The following is a 13,154-nucleotide window of genomic DNA, read 5'->3' on the forward strand; positions in this document are numbered from 1 at the left end:
GTGCCCACATGGGGGTGGCCATCTTGTGCGAGGGCACAATGGTCAATTTGCATATTACCTCGTTATTATATAGGATTGTAGGAGTTCTTCATAAATGCTGGATACAAGCCCTTTACATATATGACATTTTCTCCCACTCTGTGGTCTGTCTTCATTGACTTTTTAAAAACTTTTTATTTTTTTAATACTTTTAGAGTTACAAAGGCATTGCAACAACAGTAGCGTTCCTGAAAGCCTTCACCTGGCTTCCTCTAAAGTTATATCTTATCTTGTCCACAAACATGGAGGTTTGCAGCCAAATGGCTCTATGAACCTGTCTTACAGAATCTAAGAAATCTGACCACCTTCCTTCACCCTGTCCGGCTTTCTCTTCCCCTTTAGTTTAACCTGACAACATCTCTGCGGGTGTAACCGTCTCTGTTTCTGACTTCCATGGAGATGGCGATGAGCTGCACTCAGGGTTTCTTTACCAAGCGGTTGTTCAGCTTAGTATTCTTTTCAAAACACGCGTTCTCATTTTTTTTGCAATATAGACAGACTGAGAATTCTCCAGATCTCCAGCCTGGCTCCTTTATGTTTAACAATTTCTTCAATTTGTCTCTCCTCTCATTTGACTCTAAGCCAGCTATTTTAACCGGGGTGCTGCGAGAACTTCTAAAACATGCAATATCTGACCATTTAGTCAGGGGCACTGACCTCTTCACCCTTAAAATTGTCAAATTAAAAAAATGACAACCGCCATCACAACAAGAGCCGTCTGGTGGGAATGAATCAAAATGATACCTTTTGCTTTGTCAGATGGGCAAAACTATATTTTTGGCGTGCCGCAAAATTTTAGTAATTGGTTTGTGTGCCATCAGATGAAAAAGGTGAAAATCGATGCGACAAGCAGTCAGGAGGGACCAAGCTGCTCCTTCAACACTCGACCATTTAAAATGTTCTTTTCTCAGCTAAATAGCCAACTTCATTGCTCGCCGTTCTGCCTTCCACAAAACGCTGGGACACGGTTCAGCCGAGTTCTCTGCCACTTTCCCATAACGTGTTTCTCATTTGCACTTGAGTCCTCACCAGAAGTGTCCCTAACACCCATATTTCTAGCAGGCACCTCAAAACTCTCCCAGCCTCTACCCACCTCCCAGTTCCAAAGCCACTTCCACATTTGTAGGTATTTGTTGCAGAAGCACCGGCTTCTGGTACCAGAGTCTGTCACTGGTTAGCTGAGGCTGTCGTAACAAAGCATGACAGGCCAGCGGCTTCAACACATTTATTCTCTCACAGTCCTGAGGCTGGGAGTCGGAGATCAGAGTGCCGGCAGGGTTGGTGCTGTGGTTCTGATGAGCTCCCTCTTCCTGTCCTGAGAGAGAGAGAGAGAGAGAGAGAGAGAGAGAGAGAGAGCTGGTTGCTCTTCTTCTAAGGACCCTAATTCCATCATCTCATCTCAACCTAACCGCCTCTGAAGGCTTCCTCTCTGAATACCATCGCAAGGAGGTTTGGGCTTTAACCTATGAATTTGGGGGCGGGGGGAGGGGGAAACGACACACCAACATTTAGCTTGTGACAGCAGGCTCAGTGGCGTTCTGACCCTCAGATGGAAAGCAGAAGCATGCCTTTCAGGCAGACTGTGTTAGTATGAATATATAAATATTCTTTCTATGTATTGATTATGCTGGTTAGCTTTTCTATAATCTTTCCTATTTTTTGTCCTTTTGATGTGTCCTGTGTTGGACTAAAAGTGATGTCTTGTGGCTTTTGTTTATTCCTTCGTGTTTATCCTTAGGTTTCTGATTTATAAAGGTGGCTTCTTTGTTATGTGTATCACACACTCCACATTCACAACTGATGGATTATCACTGTGCTTTGTGGCTCCTGGCATTATCAAGTATCCTGCTGTCTCACTGAAGGCCTTTTGTCCACACTCCGTGTTCTGAATCATATCACAATCTCTGCTTTCCTATTGCTTCATTTGCCGGCTATCTTTTCTAATCTCTCGATTTCATTCCTCCTGAACCACTTTGATGTGGGTGTACCTCCTGGATACAGCACAGCTGTGTGCATCAACCTGAAAATTTCTTTTCATAAGCGAGTTTCCACTTGCATGTACTGAAATGAGGGACAGGCTTGATTTAATATCTATTTTAATGTTATTTTTACTGTGCATTTTGTTTTCTAATATATTCCTTTCTCTGTGTGGTGTGCGTTCCTCACTCATTTAAAATGTTCTTTTCTTCCTGGAAATGTCTGAAAATTTGTTCTGGCAACTAACTTCCAATCTTCACATGATGCTGTCCTTGTGTGCATGTCTGTGCCCATGTTTCCCCTTCAATAGGACGCTGGTCCTGTTGGATGGGGACTCCCCTCTCCAGTTATGACTTCGTCTTCACTCGGTCTATCTGAACACCCCTGTTTCCAAATAAGGGGACATTCTGAGGTACTGGGGGTGAGGACTTCAACATAAAGACTCGGGGAGACACAACTCCACACATAACAAGTCCCATCTTTATGTCTGCCTCAGATTCTGCCCTTTGATTCTTGGATAGAAACCCACAATGGTAAGATTGTGGGCTTCTATCCAAGTTTTTGTTACCCAGGGAAAAGGGCTGCGGGCTGCCCTCAGGCTAAAAGCCATCAGCATGGAAAATGTACTCAGTACTGGTCTCTTCTCGTAACTGCCAATCCCCTCCAATGTCTGCTTCCTGTTGTTGTTGTTTTTATATTTGGATGAGACTTGATGGTGGTTATACGCAGGAGGGTTGGTCCACAGAAGCTCTTGCTCCATTACTGTGAGACTCTCATTTCAGATCACCTTGGTTTTCTTTCTTTGTTTCTTTTTTTTTGGGGGGGGGTATATTTATGTTATGAGTTTTGAATTTGTGACATTAGGTGTTTTTCATATCTGCAAAAGTTTATGTTTAATTCAGATTGGTTATTGTGCATCCATTTCCTTCTGCTTCAGTTTTGGGAGGAAATTTTTATCGGCTAAAGTGCTTTTATCTTTATGTTCCTTTTATATACTGGCTTTGTTTGGATGCTACCTGCAATTTCCCATTCATTTAGAAATGTCCTGTTTTTTCTTGGACTAGCAATAATAGGAATTTAGAAAGCTTACTATATTTCACAGTTCATGAGCGCCCTCTTCTGTTGATTTGGAGAACTGTAGTTTATTTAATAATACTGGTAGGGGGATAGGTTAGTATCTTTGATTTTATTCTAATTATTGCTTTTAATTTTAAAAAATATGCTTAACTTCCTGGGGTGCTAATAATGTTTTATTTCTTATTTCTTGATGTCTGTGATGGTTTCAAAGGTGTGTTGACTTAGAGACGATTCAGTAAGCTGTACACTTATGATATGTGTGTGTTTATATGCACTAGAGGCCCAATGCATGAAATTGAAATCTGTGCAAGGGTAGGCCCTCGCAGCCCCAGCTGCCTCAGCCCTTGCAGCCGCCACCCCGGCTGCTGCCTCGGCCCTCACAGCCACTACCCTGGCTTCTGCCTTGGCCCTCACAGCACCGGCTTCATCTGGAAGGTCGTCCAGAGGGTCATTCCGCTGTTTGGCCGATTTGCATATTATGCTTTTATTATTATAGATATTATCTATATTAATAAAAGGCCTGTGGTCGTGACACCGTAATGCCATCACGACCAAATGAGCAGTGGCTCTCCCAGCGGGCGGGACGGGGCGGGGGCGATCTACTAGTGGTGGAGAGCTACTCGGCGAAGGGTGGGGCATGAGCTATGAGTGGCAATGGGCAGGGCGGCCAGCTGAGGCAAGCGGAAGCGAGCTACTCGTGCATGATTTTGTGCGCGCTGGGCCTCTAGTACTTCAATAAAACATAAAAATATACTTAAGCCTAGTATTCTCTAATGACTAATCTCAAGAATGAAGTGATGTTACATTTGAGAATGACCTACCTACTATTTTTATCCATTTATTATTCTAAAATTATACTTTGTACATATGCCTAAAAAGTGTATTTTATAAATACACTTAATAGTATCTTACAGCTACTTGTTCTCAAATCACTTGATGCTCACTGCCAGTTTTTTCAAACTATGCCTTTATCATTCGTGAATTCTTCATCTTGACTCATCTGGCAGGCAGCTGAAGCCCAACACCAAATAATTTCTAGTGGAAAAGAGCCACAATGAAGGAGCACTCTGCTTAGTTTCACCATTACAACTAGCACAACCTTGCATGTCTAAGAATGTCTCTCTGTTGCTTCAAAGACGAAGAAAATTTGCCAGATCACGAACATATCCCTCAAAACTAGTTAGACAATGTTCCCTGATTTTCTGATAACTCATATTGTGGCAGAATAGGAAGCCAGCCTGGTTTTTAAAAATTCCATTGTCTAGCCCTAGCCAGTTTGGCTCAGTGGATAGAGCCCATGGACTGAAGAGTTCCAGGTTCAATTCCAGCCTTGGTTGCAGGCTTGATCCCTGGCCCCATGCATGCAGGAGGCAACCAATCGATGTTTCTCTCTCACATCAATATTCTCATCGTCTCTGCCCCTCCCTTCCACTCTCTCTAAAAATCAGTGGAAAAAATATCCTTGGGTGAGGTTTAATAACAAAAAAAATTCCATTATCTAAATTTTTGTTGATGGTGTGTAAAAGTGCAATTGACTTTTTCATATTGATCTTGCATTGAGTGACCTTGCTAATGCACTTATCCTATATAAAAAAAGTCTAATATGCTAAGTATCCAGCTGTCTGGTCATTCGTTCAACCAATCAAAGAGTAATATGCTAATGATACACTAAGGCTGCTCAACTGCTCGCTATGACATGCACTGACCACCAGAGGGCAGATGCTCCGACTGGTAGGTTAGCTTGCTGCTGGGGTCCAGCTGATCAGGACTGAGCGAGATGGGCCAGACATGCCTTGGAGCCCTCCCACGGTCCCTCCCTGGCTTGCCAACCTCCCGTGTCCCTCTCCAGCCCTGATCGTGCACTGGTGGAGTCCCTCGCCTGGCCTGCACCCTCTAGCAATCTGCGACCCCTTGGGGGATATCAGAGAGCCAGTTTGGCCTGATCCCACTCAACACAGGAACTGCCCCCTGGTGGTCAGTGCGCTCCCACAGGAGGAGCGCCGCTCAGCCAGAAGCCGGGCTCACGGCTGGCGAGTGCAGAGGCAGTGGCAGAAGCCTCTCCCGTCTCTGCAGCAGCATTAAAGATGTCTGACTGCCAGCTTAGGGGAGTGGGCCTAAGTCGGCAGGCGGACATCCCTTGAGAGCTCCTGGACTGCAAGAGGGCACAGTCCGGGCTGAGGGACTCCCCTCCCCCAAGTGCACGAATTTCGTATACCAGGCCTCTAGTTAATTATAACAGTTTATCTATTGATTCTTTTGAATTGTCTACATACATAATTGTGTCATCTCTGAATTCAAAAAACATTACTAAATTCTATCTGCTGCTCTCTACGAAGATTCTAGTCCCCTGGTTTATTGTGAAATAGAAAATGCCTTCAAAGGAAAATCTGGGGTAAATGTGAAGAAGTTCCCCTCATTGTGTTTCCCTTGTCTCAGGTATCATAGTCCTGGAAATCCTGCCTGAGTCACATGCTCTCCAAATATTTTCAACTGTTTTTCAATGTACATAGTATATCTTTTGTTGTTGTTGTGAAAGAGATACATTGATAGGTTGCCTCCCACACGCTCCCCAACTGAGTTTGGGATTGAACCTGCAACCCAGGTATGTGCCCTTGACCCTGAATGGAACCTGCGACCCTTTGGTGTTTGGGCTGATGCTCTAAGCTCTGAGCAACACCAGCCAGGGCACACTGTGCATCGTTTATAGTTGTTTTCAGGAGGAGACTTCACCTGATATTGGCTATTCCATCGTAGCTGGACCAGAAGTGCAGCCTGCCCTTCCCCTTGTTTGTAAACTTTGTTGTCCACTTACAGGTTTATAGAATTCATTAGTTACCCTTAAGTCTTAGTGTTAACCAGGAACTGTATAGGGGTTGATTGCTTTTCATTCATTTATTGTTTCATGAGAATCCTTTCGCTCTGCAGAGTCTTTATTTGGTTCCACCAGCTATTATTCCACTTATTTTGTTCCTAAGTCAATGAAAACAGCCACAACTCTCCCATAGTTGCATCATTAAAACCAACATCTTCCTGCCTCTTCCATCCTGGGATGGAGGGCTCTCTTCTGGTGAAGGCGACCCTCCCATTGTGCCCCTTTGAGTTAACCTCTTCATCCTCTGCATCGGCAGCTTCTTCCTCACTCTAGTGTGTCTCTCGTCACAAAAGAAACAACATCTGCTTTTCCCACATGTCCCCTTCGAGCTCTGTCCCATTTTTTCCCCTTCAAAGTGAAACTAATCAGGAAAGTTCCCTTCATTCTCTTCCTTCATTTTCTTCCACTTCCTTCTCAAATCCCAACCCCATTCCTTCTCCCGCCCCCCCAACTCCATTGAAACTTCCCTTGTCAAAGCTGCCAATCACCTCCATTTGTCACATACGATCAGTGCTTCAATATTTCGTTCAATCCCTCAACAGCATTCAAAACACACTTTCTTCTTTTGACTTCAATGATCACATACTTGCCTGGTTTATCTCCTATCTCCACATCTTTTTCCTATCTGTGTTTTCTCTAGATCAACGGTTCTCAACCTGTGGGTCGCAACCCCTTTGGCGTTTGAATGACACTTTCACAGTGGTCGCCTAAGACCATCCTGAATATCAGATATTTACATTATGATTCACAACAGTAGCAACATTACAGTTATGAAGTATCAACGAAAATAATTTTATGATTGGGTCACAACATGAGGAACTGTAATTTAAAGGGCCAGAAGGTTGAGAACCACTGCTCTAGATGATCTAATCAAGTCCTCTGAACTAAATATCATTTAGATGCTAGTGACTCCCAAAAATATACATCTCCAGCTTTGGGTATTCCGGATGGGGTTGTCTATCTAGTGGCTTATTTAACATGTGCATGGATACCTCAAGCTAATATAGAAAAAATTAGCTCCATTCCCTCTTTTCAAACTTGTTACTTCTTCATTTGCCCAATATCAGTAAATAGCGACACCATATATTCAGCTGTTCAACCAAAACCGTCAGGGTCATCTGCCATCCCTCTCTCCTTCAACCCATTTTCCGCCCTTCTGAAAGTCCTTTCGGATGCACCTACAAAACGCACTCCAGAAACTCCCACTTCTATCTATTTTGCCTGTTACCACTGAAGTTCATGTCCCCATCATCACTCACCATGACTAGCTCTCTAATTGGACTCTGAGGTTCCGCGCTTGCCCTCAACAATACATCCTCCACACAATACCAAAAATTATCCCTTTAACAGTGATTCCCAAAGTGGGCGCTACCGCCCCCCGGTGGGCGCTGCAGCGATCCAGGGGGGCGGTGATGGCCACAGGTGCATTTGGGGGCGATGAGTAACTGCTATTAAAATTTTAAAAAAATTAATTTCCAGGGGCTGAGTAATATTTTTTCTGGAAAGGGGGCAGTAGGCCAAATAAGTTTGGGAACCACTGCTTTAAAAGGTGACCCATATCATGTCATTGTCCTAAACCCACCCATGGCTGCCTCTTAACAAACTCTAAGTTCTGCGCCACGTTCATTCTACAACTTGGACATGCTCTGGCCCCCCACCCAACCCACAAAGAGCCAGGAAGTACAGTCCTACTATGTGCCCAGGAGGTGAGCAGCTGTAACAGCTATCCTCACACTATTCTGTTTACACCATGTGTTCCTAGTTATGAAACATAAAGAATGGGGCAGTGATGCCTGAATCATGGTGGCATAAGACATCCCTCGCTTTTATCCCCTTCGTAAGAACACAGTAGATATCCACCCATGAACAAAAGTGCCATTGTGGGAGCTGTGGGCTCCAGCATTACACACCAGAGGACCCAGGGGGAATCGCACCTACCTGTGCATCAGTAACAGGCAGACAGACCTTGGTTTGGACTGTAGAACCAGGGGAGGCAGGAACCAACTTGCTGGGGTTGGAGGGAAAAAAACTGGACAGTGCTGATACCCATGCATGAGAGAGTCCTTGCAGAAGTCCAGCCTTCCTGCGGAGGTATCAGCATGCCGTTCTAGGAAATTAAAAGAAAAAGTTTGGTAGCAACAGAAGGAGGCAGTAAGAGAAACTTTCCCAGCTCCACCACCCTCCCTGCAAGGAAATACTGCACCAGGCTTATCTACCCAGTGATGGCAACATCTCCTTCAGGGGAAAGGGGTAGCAGGGAGTATCCGGTTATGCCAGGTGTGTGGGACAAACCCATTTCTCTCCAACAGCACCCAGAGTACTGAGGTGGGACCTCCACGACTGTGGGAAATCAGGGAAGAGGCAGGTAAGGGACACCTTTCCTGCTGATTGCACTCACAGCAAGTCCCCCCAGGAGCCTCTGAGAGTACCGCACCCGGGGACCTCACCACCAGATCCACGGGCTCCCGCAGTGCCCCAAGTGCTAAACCCACACCTCCCCAACTCCACTGAGACCCCTGTGTGCACTCCAGACGCAGTGATGAAAGCAAGCCTATGACACTCAGAAAGCAGGCCATGGTGTCTGCAAGGGAGAAACCACAAACTCGAGCCAGCACCACCGGCTGGAAAGGTTTCTAGTAGCCAGTAAGAACTAGAGGAGACATACAAGCGAAAGAATCCTGCCACACGAGGAAGCAAGAAGAGTGAAACAGGTGTACCAGTACTAAGACAGACAAAAACCCAGATAACAACCCCATCAAACAGAACACCACATCTGAAAGGAACTAGCAAAGACTTGAAGCATCTGCTTCTTCAAATGCAAAAGCAACAATGCAAAACTACCAGGAACATGACCAACAAGGAAACATGCCTTCCTTCACAAAATAACAATTTTTCAGTAACCAAGCTCATGGGCATGGGGTTTTGTGATCTAGTGGGATTCAAAATGAAAGTTTTAAAGAAATTCAACAAGCCACAAGACCCTTCATAAAACCAAGAAGTCAAAACTTAAAGAAAAAAAAGGATCAAAATGAAAATTTCCCACAAAAGATAGAAATCATTTAAAAAAAGAACCAAAGCCCTAGCTGGTTTGGCTCAGTGGATAGAGCATTGGCCTGCAGACTGAGGAGTCCTAGGTTCGGTTCCGGTCAGGGGCACATGCCCAGGTTTCGGGCTCAATCCCCAGTAGGGGGCATGCAGGAGGCAGCCGATTGATGGTTCTCTCTCATCATTGATGTTTCTCTCTCTCCCTCTTCTTTCCTCTCTGAAATCAATAAAAAATATATATCCTATATAATAAAAAGCTTTAATATGCAAATAGACCGAACAGCAGAACAACCAAACAACTGGTTGCTATGAAGTGTGCTGACCACCAGAGGGCATGCACGTGGAACATGGCGGGCATCAGCTGTGGCGGGATGGTGGAGCAGGTGAGCAGGGAGCCAGATCAAGGCGGGGTGCCGGTTGCTGTCATCGGGGCGAGCATCTGGTGGTTACTGAAAATTCTTTGCTCCCATGTGCCATGGTCCCGCTTGGTGCTCACACCTGCTGCTGGTGCTGGCCCCACTCACACCCACAGCTGGTGCCCAGCACCGACCCCAATCACCTTTCAGGGCTTCTCCACCTCACCCTGCTCCTGATGGGCGATCGGGGCAGCAGCTGCTGCTCACACCCACTGACGGCACAAGCCCCAGTCGCTCCGCATCATCAATGGTGTGTGCGGTGGAGGCAGGATCAGGGCTGCCAGAAGACAGGAGACTGGTGGCTGTGGTGGAAGGGGTCAGGCAGGGGCATGGAGGATGGGCCTCTGTGCCCACCACAGCTTCGTGGGCCACAGTTCCTTTCAAGGTGCACAAATTCGTGCACTGGGCCCCTAGTGTGTGTGTGTGTGTGTGTGTGTGTGTGTGTATACCAAAGTGAGATTCTGGAGCTGAAAAACTCAGAGAATGAACCAAAAATGCAAGAGAGAATGCAAGAGTAGAGCAAATAGAAGATAGACCGAGTGAGTTAGAGGATAGGAATTTTGAAATAACCCAGGTAGAGGCAAATAAAGAAAAAAAGAACAAAGAAAGCCTACATGATCTATGGGATTCCATCAAAAGGACAAATATTAGAATAACTGGGTTTCCAGAAGGAGAAGAGAGAGAGAAGGGAGCAGAAAGTTATCATCTCAAGACCACTTTGGTGTATGACATGGTTAATTGTTGACCAAAATGCTGTCATGCATGACTGTATTTAATCTGACCAAAACACTAATCTGAAAAGAGATATGCACCTCCATGTTCATTGCAGCCTTATTCACAGTAGCCAAGATATGGAGACAACCTAAGTGTCCATCAATGGATGAATGGATAAAGAAGGTATATTTGTTGAGATATATTTGTGTTGTTTCCGGGTTTAGGCTTTTATAAGCAATGTTTCTATGAATCTTCTAGTACATATCTTGTGGGTGTGAAATTGCTGAATTGTAGGATACCTGTGTATTCACCTTCATTAGATAATGTCAAATGGTTTCTATTTTTAAATCTTTATTGTTGAAAGTATTGCAGATGTCCCCTCTTTTCCAATACTAAGACAGATAAAAATCCCAGATAACAACACTATAAAATAGAACACCACATCTGAAAGCAACTATCAAATTGCCCTCTTTTACCCAGATCCCACCCCATCCCAGCCTTCACCATTCTGTTGTCTGTGTCCATAGGTAATGCATATATGCATATAAGATCTTTGGTTAATCTCCCCCACACCCCTCTCATCCCTCTGAGATTCATCAGTCTGTTCCATGTTTCCTTGCCTCTGGTTCTATTTTATTCATCAGTTTATTTTGTTCATTAGATTCCTTGTTTGTTAATTTTGATTTTTAGGTTCCATTATTGATAGATATGTACACATTGCCATTTTACTGTTCATATTTTTTATCTTTTTTATTTTCTTCTTCTTTTTAAAGAAGACCCTTCAACATTTCATGTAATACTGGTTTGGTGGTGATGAACTCCTTTAGCTTTTTCTTGCCTGGGAAGCTCTTTATTTGACCTTCAATTGTAAATGATATCTTTGCTGGGTAGAGTAATCTTGGTTGTAGGTCCTTGCTTTTCATCACTTGAATATTTCTTGCCACTCTCTTCTGGCCTACAAAGTTTCTGTTGAGAAATCAGCTGACTGTTGTATGAGCACTCCCTTGTAGGTAATTAACTGCTTTGCTCTTGCTGCTTTTATCATTCTCTGTCTTAAACCTTTGGCATTTTAATTATGATGTATCTTGGAATGGGCCTCTTTGGGTTCATCTTGTTTGGAACTCTCTGTGCTTCCTGGACTTGCAAGTCTATTTCTTTCACTAGGTAGGGGAAGTTTTATGTCATTATTTCTTCAAATAGGTTTTCAATTTCTGCTCCTTTTCTTCTCCTTCTGGTACCCACATGATGTGAATGTTTGTACACTTGAAGTTGCCCCAGATACTTCTTACACAATTTTCATATTTTTGGATTCTTTTTTCTCTCTTCTGATTGGGTGTTTTTTGCTTCCTCATATTCCAAATTGCAGATTCGATTCTTGGCATCCTCTACTCTACTGTTGAATCCCTGTAAATTATTCTTCATTTCAGTTAGTGTATCCTTCATTTCTGACTGGTCCTTTTTCATGTCCTTGATATTTGCACTAAGTTCCTTGAAATTCTCACTAAGTTCCTTGACATTCTCATTAAGTTTTTTGAAGCTCTCATTAAGCTCTCTGAGCATCCTTATCACCATTGTTTTGAACTCTGTATCTTGGAATCACTTGAATATTTCTTGCCACTCTCTTCTGGCCTACAAAGTTTGCTTGCTTCCATTTCATTTAGTTCCTTTTCTGGAGTTTTCATCTATTCTTTCTTTTGTGACATGTTTCTTTGTCTCTGCATTTTGGCAGCTTCCCCATGTTTGTTCCTATGTATTAAGTAGAGCTGATATTTCTCCTGAATTGGTGGAGTGGCCTACGTATAGTAAGTGTCCTGTAGGGCCCAGTGGTTCAGCCTCCCCAGTTACCTGAGCTTGGCACTCTAGGTGCATCCCTGTGTGGGCTATGTGCACTGTCCTTCTGTAGTTGAGCCTTAATTGCTGCTGGCGTCACTGGGAAGAATTGACCCCCAGGTCAATTAGCTGTGAGGACCAGTTGTGACTACAGCAGAAGAGCTGCTGTGCAAGAGACATTGCTATGAAGCAGGACTTGCTTCAGTGAGACGTTGGGCTCACTGAGTCCACCCCTTGAGTGTGTCACTCATGGATGTGGTAGAGTTGTAATCTGTCATGGTCTGAAGCTGTCCACCAGGTGTACAGGCTCTGGGGCATCTCAGGAAGTACAAGTCATCCACTGCCTGGGGCCACCTGGCACAAGCTACAGAGCAATCTGCAGATGGCTGCTATTTGTGTTGAGCTTGAAGGTGCCTAGGAGAGGCCAAGCTGTGAACCTTGGCAAGCTGCTGCTTGTGCTGGGCCTGGGGCCACTTATCAAGAAGTATGGGGTATGTTGAGGCCAGCTGCTACTTGTTTGAGAGATTTTAGGAAGCCTGAATCAGGGTAGGCCATTCATATGGAATAGCCACTACAAATAGCTTGGGTGGGACTGCAAATTGGTGCAGGCAGGGCTGGGGCAGGATCTCAGAGAATCAACAGGACATGGCATACAGTGTGGGCAAGGTTGATGGAGACTCTGATATGGTGCCTGTTAGTCAGCTCTGTGAGGTGTGTGTGGCGGGGAGGAGATCTCAGCAGAGAAATAATGACCTCTGCCAGCACGTTTGTCTGGGAGAAAGCTGTCTCCCAGTCCTTGCCCTGATACCAGACAATTTAGTTCCTCCCTGTATGTCCCAGTGTGGGAGCTCAGAGGGAGTGAGTCTGAGTAAGTCCGTGCATGGGTCCTTTAAGAGGAATTGCCTAGGTCTCTGACTGCCTCTGTGTCACCTAGCCAAAAATCTTCATTGGTTTTTAAAGCCCAAAGTTATAGGGACTTCTCTTCCCGGCACTGAAACACTGGGCTGACAGTTCTGGTGTGGGGCTGGGACCCCTTGCTCCTCATGGGAGGCCTCCTCAGCCAAAACATCCCTCCTGATTAAAAACATGCCACATGTGGGTGTTGGATCAGCCTGTTCCTCGCCTCCTATCAGTAGCTCTTCCATTCAGCCAGGTTTCAGGTGGTCTGAATGATGGTTGTTCTG

This window comes from Myotis brandtii, unplaced genomic scaffold, assembly GCF_000412655.1.
Source record: "Myotis brandtii unplaced genomic scaffold, ASM41265v1 scaffold1086, whole genome shotgun sequence".
In the NCBI taxonomy this organism is placed as follows: Eukaryota; Metazoa; Chordata; class Mammalia; order Chiroptera; family Vespertilionidae; genus Myotis; species Myotis brandtii.